This window comes from Syngnathus leptorhynchus, chromosome 5 (genome assembly GCF_054491065.1).
Source record: "Syngnathus leptorhynchus isolate UIUO chromosome 5, UIUO_Slep, whole genome shotgun sequence".
Taxonomy (NCBI): domain Eukaryota; kingdom Metazoa; phylum Chordata; class Actinopteri; order Syngnathiformes; family Syngnathidae; genus Syngnathus; species Syngnathus leptorhynchus.
This window is the reverse complement of record NC_141199.1, coordinates 2,873,640-2,879,329: the sequence shown is the minus strand read 5'-3', so window position 1 is coordinate 2,879,329 and position 5,690 is coordinate 2,873,640. Positions and strand designations below refer to the sequence as shown.

The window sequence follows — 5,690 nt, the reverse complement described above, 5'->3', positions numbered from 1 at the left end:
TAGGATCCATGGGGTTGGCTTTGCCATCAAGAACCAACTGATCAGTCAGCTCTCTGAACTCCCGGTGGAATCAGTGAGCGCCTGATGACCCTCCGTCTAATGCTGGCCAACAACCAGACGTCAACAGTTCTTAGTGCTTATGCACCTACCCTCGTTTCCGATGAGGAAGGAAAAGAGGCCTTCTATGCCTGTCTGGATGAGGTATTGTCAAAAATCCCCAAGGAGGGCAAGATTATTATATTGGGAGATTTCAATCCCAGAGTGGGCCGTGACCACCACCTCTGGAAGGGCACCATTGGAAAGGAAGGCATTGGAAACATCAACTCCAACGGGGTTACTTTTTATTCTAGGAGTATTTTTGGTCAATAAAGCAATTTTACACACATTTTAATTCAACATTTATTTGATTGATTTGACAGTTGTGAAACATCCACAGCATCTTTGCAAATGACAAAAATATTCATGCTATAAAAACAGCTGAATTTAATTCTTAATAAGGGGTTTGTCTAAACAGGGTGAAATGCACCTAGAACAATACATAGCCTCCTTCTGAAATGGACTGTAAACAGTGATATTTCACTTTAAAGCATCACAAAAGCTAACAATACCAGTCCAACAACGAATGGAAACCTAACTTATCTAAACATTAAGAAAACAACATTAGATTTACCAATGAAAATTTCTCTGAACAGTAGCCAGCAACTACATACTCAGTTAATTCTTGAGCCCTTGAACCTTATTGGAAAGGTTTCCAGAATTTGAGTAGCGCAGATCAAATGCGTAGGTCAATCCCAACCGATAGCAGCAGGCTCTGCTCTGCTAAGATCTCCAAGACAATGATGCCTTCAATCACAATACCAACATCAACTGTCCCTCATCTTTGTTTTGCAGCATGTAAATTTTCATGAAGTCCCCTGCCATCTCCACTTCAACATTGGCAGATGCAACAGCAGCATTCTGCAGACATTGTAAAGATATATATATTTTTTTAGAATTTACCTTCAACCTCTATGTCACAAGACAAATACCACCCACCTAACAGCACATAGCAAGCATAGCAGGACATTAAGTGGGCAAACTGAACTGTGGTGGTTCCAAATTTGTTGTAAAATAATTTTAGAACACTTTGTCATCAGCATAATTTCTTCTTCCACATAATTTATTTCTTTGCAAACAAAATTGACACAGAAACTGGTATTTTATGTATTCAAAGCAGGACAGATAGTAAAATCAGTCAACATCGATCTGAACGTTAGCGACTCGTACAGTATCTGATGTCCACAGATGAAAAGCAGCTTCTTCTTTGTGTGCAGTAAGGAAAAAGCAAATTGTACTGCACGAACTTAATGGTCAACCATGATTGCATTGTTAAAAATGACAAAAGCTACAGTGTTATACTAACCTCAAAGTCCTTGAACAACGCATTGGCATCTTCTCCCAGATGGTCGATGAGACATCTGATGACAACCAGGTGTCTGTTGAATGAGGATTTGACTCTGCACAAGAGAAAATCTTTCAACAACTAATAAAATGCAACACTACATATTCAAACAAAGCTATTCTTTTTGGGGAAAAACTTTAATACCTTCACATACCTGAAGTAAAAACTAATTCATGCTTGCTGTCTCTCTTGCAGCACCTTTCATTGTTTGAAGTGCATACACAGGGCACCCGATGTCTTAAAGGAGCAAGGGCATCTTAAATGAAGGCAATGGCCACGATCACTGTACCACGCTTGACACGATAATGCTCGAGAAGCCCACCTTTTGAAGAATCCTCAAATGTGCAGCCCTTACATTGTCATGCATGAGCCGCCACCTTAAAAAGGACGATAAACAGTGTTACAATATGGAACAAAAACATTGATTTAATACTATTTAAATTTGTGGACCAGATGTTTTAAAATGTTATGAAAAACTTATTTATGTTATAGTTATTTGATATATTTTATTTCTTGTAGCAACTAGTATATGTTTTTATCGTTACAGTTCAGTAGTTGATGGCTCGTCAAACTCTTGTTTTGTTAAATAAAGAGCCATTTACCAAACCCACGTCTTTCCTGGTACTTTGTTAATGCTACAATATAGTTATATACTAGATCTGTGCGGCGTGTGCGTGGCTGACATAAAGGACGAGGAATTTGATCGATGGATTTAATGATTAGGAGTGACACAGATGGTTTGATAATATTGTTGTTATATGATAGTTATTTGAAATATACTTTATATAAACGTTATATGGGTCTGTGGAATAATTAGAAATGCAACTTACAACGAGTCAGATGTCAGCAGCGCAGCACATATGCGGCATTGTTTACATAAAGGACGATCGATGGATTTAATGAATTGGAGTGACACAGATGGTTTAATGAACGTGTTATTTATGTAATACTTATTTGAATAACTCTGAATGTTAAGTCAGGCCCGTTCTCAGCTCCTCGTTGGTGTATATGTCATGTTAGCATACCGTATCGTTTAGCCTGTTGTTGGTCGTTCATGTCTATTCTTGGTGTTGGATTTTGACAAAATAATTTGCCCCAAAAGTGCAACTTATACTCCGGTGCGACATATATGTTTTTTTCACTTTACTGTGCATTTTATGGCTGGTGCGACTTATACTCCGGAGCGACATATAGTCCGAAAATTACGGTAGTCCTACCTAAACATTTCAACGCATATTAAGTAAATGTGAGGTAACTGATATACAGTTCCTTAAACAAACATTGAGGAAATATGGGATAACTTCTATGCCCCTCCAGGCTGCGTGCTCAGTCCACTGCTCTTCACCCTGCTGACGCATGACTGCACTGCGACCTACAGCAGCAACCGCGTGCTGAAATATGCTGACGACCCGACTGTGTGTGTGTGACTGTGGTGGGTCTGATCACCGGTGGCGACGAGACTCATTACAGATCGAAGGTCGACCTTTTGGCCGCACGGTGCAGGGACAACAACCTTCTGCTGAACGTCAACAAGACCAAGGAGCTTATTATTGACTTCCGGAAGGGTCACACCCACCACCTGCCGCTGACCGTCGACGGTGCTGTGGTGGAGAGAGTGAGCAGCACCAGATTCCTGGGGGTGCACATCAGTGAGGACCTCTCCTGGACCACCAACGCTGCGTCGCTGGCGAAGAAAGCTCAGCACCGCCTGTACTTTCTGCGGAAACTCAGGCGAGCAAGTGCTCCTCCTGCCATCATGACCATATTCTACCGTGGCACCATTGAGCGCGTCCTCTCCAGTTGTATCACTGTGTGGGGTGGTGGCTGCTCTGAGTGCAACATGAAGGCCCTGCAGCGCATAGTGAACACTGCTAGTAAGATCATCGGGGCTCCGCTCCCCTCCCTGAAGGGCATTTACGCCTCCTGTCTCACCCGCAAGGTGTCCGCGATTGTGTGTGATGTGTGTCACCCCGCTCACTCTTTGTTTGAATTTCTGCCCTCTGGGAAGAGGTACAGATGCCTGCGCTCCTGCACCACCAGACTCAAAAACAGCTTCATACTACAAGCTGTCAGGATCCTGAATTCCCTCCCCCCTCCACCCTCGGCTGCATAACGTCCTGTTCTTTTGTATAATTATTTGTCTATTTATTTATTTATTGTTTATTTATTTGAGTTATTTGCTTATTACTTATTCATTGCTCTTGTCTGTTAGTTTTTACTCTTTGTGCTATTTGATTGTAAGTGTTGTGTGCTGTGTCTAGTCACTGTGGAACGGTGGTAAACGTAATTTTGATCTCTTTGTCAAAGTCAAAGTCCGCTTTATTGTCAATTTCTTCACATGTCAAGACACACAAAGAGATCGAAAGACCTCCAGGTCTGGCAGGCCAAGGCTTTCCCGAGATTATTCTAACAGAAAACAAGCTTGAATCACAAGAAATGAAGTTTTACAACAGCTATAATATAAATCTAGCCAATTTACTTTGTGTGCATCTCTGTGATTTGGTGGGTCTTAGTGTGTCTGACTGAATGTGAGTAGCAAGAGTCCATTAAAAAGGACTTATGTGGCACATGAGGTGAAGACCCACAATTTTACCACAAGGAACACATGCAGACAGATACACACATGCATGCACGTACGCACACACACACACACACACACACACACACACACACACACACACTGATGAGGGGACAGGGAAAGTATAGTGTCTGTAATGAGAAGTCAAAATTTTTTGTGGCCTATTTTGTGGCCTATTCCTTGAGTCACAGCTTCATTTATAGCTGGGCAGAGTACATGTGAGTGTGTTGCATGAGAGGTATCAAAAGTGCAGCTGAATGGAGGGGAACAGAGAGTCAACCTACCTAATGGAGAGAAAAAGTTCTTCAAATCATCCGACGAAGCAGCAGCTTTTCTCCGAGGTCCCCCGGGAGGCACTTAGTCCTGTCTCTCACAGATGACCAGGCTATAGGTGCAGTACCACAACTCCTCTCCTCTGAGGAGGGAACGATTCCTGGAACTGCTGGGAAGTTGCACTGAAACTTTCATTTACCTCTGGGTATTGTGGGTGTTACAATGTTTACATCTAAAGTTGTTTATACCGAGTGATTATAAGTTGATAAGAGAGATCCAGTAAAGTGTTAGTTGGGCTTGATAGTTTTTGAGAGCATTCAACGGAGGTCAAGTTGGTTTTTTTAGATGGCACCGAGTGTTCAGGGGGTCAGTGCCGGGGGGACGGGGAGGGTTAATCTTTCTTTTCTTTTTTTTTCTGGTTTGTTTTCAGAGGGGCATTGTCTTTAAACATCTGGTTGAGATGCTACAAAGTAAGTCACTTTTCACATGAATAAGGTGGTGAAATATGTTAGCTTTAATGTCAATGGTCTTAACAGACCCATTAAAAGGAAAAGGGTGTTGACATATTTAAAAAAGATTCAAACAGACATAGCCTTATCCAGCAAACTCATCTTAATGCACAGGAACATAATAAACTAAAAAGAGGATGGATTGGCCAAGTCTTTTCTTCATCATTCAACTCCAAGGCCAGAGAAGTTGCTATTTTGATAAACAAAAACATACCCATTACTGTTCAGGAAATAATAAGTGATCATCGAGGCCGCTACGTCTTAATAAATTGTCTAATTTATTCTGAACAGTAGACCTTATTAAACCGTTACGCCCCTAACTATGATGACACTTCCTTTATCCAGGATATTTTTCTTAAAGTATCAGGAGGTCGTGAACATATTTTCATGGAAAGAGACTTTAATTTCTGTTTAGACCCAGTTGGGGACAAATCAACTACCTCCACTGTAAAATCTAAATCAGCCTCAACAACTTTATCATTAATGAAAGATTTAAATCCAACAGATGTTTGGAGGCAATTATACCCCCAAACTATAGACTACTCATTTTATTCAAACCGTCATAATTCACATTCGAGAATAGATTTTTTCTTATTGTCAACACGTGGCTTACAGAGCATTGGAGTCTATTTGCCAAAGATTCTTTCTGATCATTCTCATCTCACTTTATGTATAGCAATGCCTGAGAAAATGGCTAGTATGTACAGGTGGCGTTTCTGTTAATTTGTCAGGGATCAAATCAAACTATTCTGTGAAACGAAAAGCTTACTTAAGAGGACAAATAATCTCATACACAAAAGGGCTTAAAAAATCAGATGTAGCAGAAATGGAAGAATTGGAGAAGACATTCTTGGGCTGGAAAAAGACTTTCAACAACATGGGGACAAGA

General features: G+C 41.0%; 1 long non-coding RNA gene across 1 annotated transcript; it reads right to left on the bottom strand.

The window, feature by feature from the left end:
• Positions 1–437: 437 nt before the first annotated feature.
• Positions 438–1,902, bottom strand: LOC147056244 (uncharacterized). The gene is made up of 4 exons (XR_015066105.1): positions 1,764–1,902; positions 1,596–1,678; positions 1,403–1,496; positions 438–957 (listed from the first exon to the last, which is right to left on the bottom strand). It is a non-coding gene; the product is annotated as an uncharacterized LOC147056244 (long non-coding RNA).
• Positions 1,903–5,690: the final 3,788 nt, after the last annotated feature.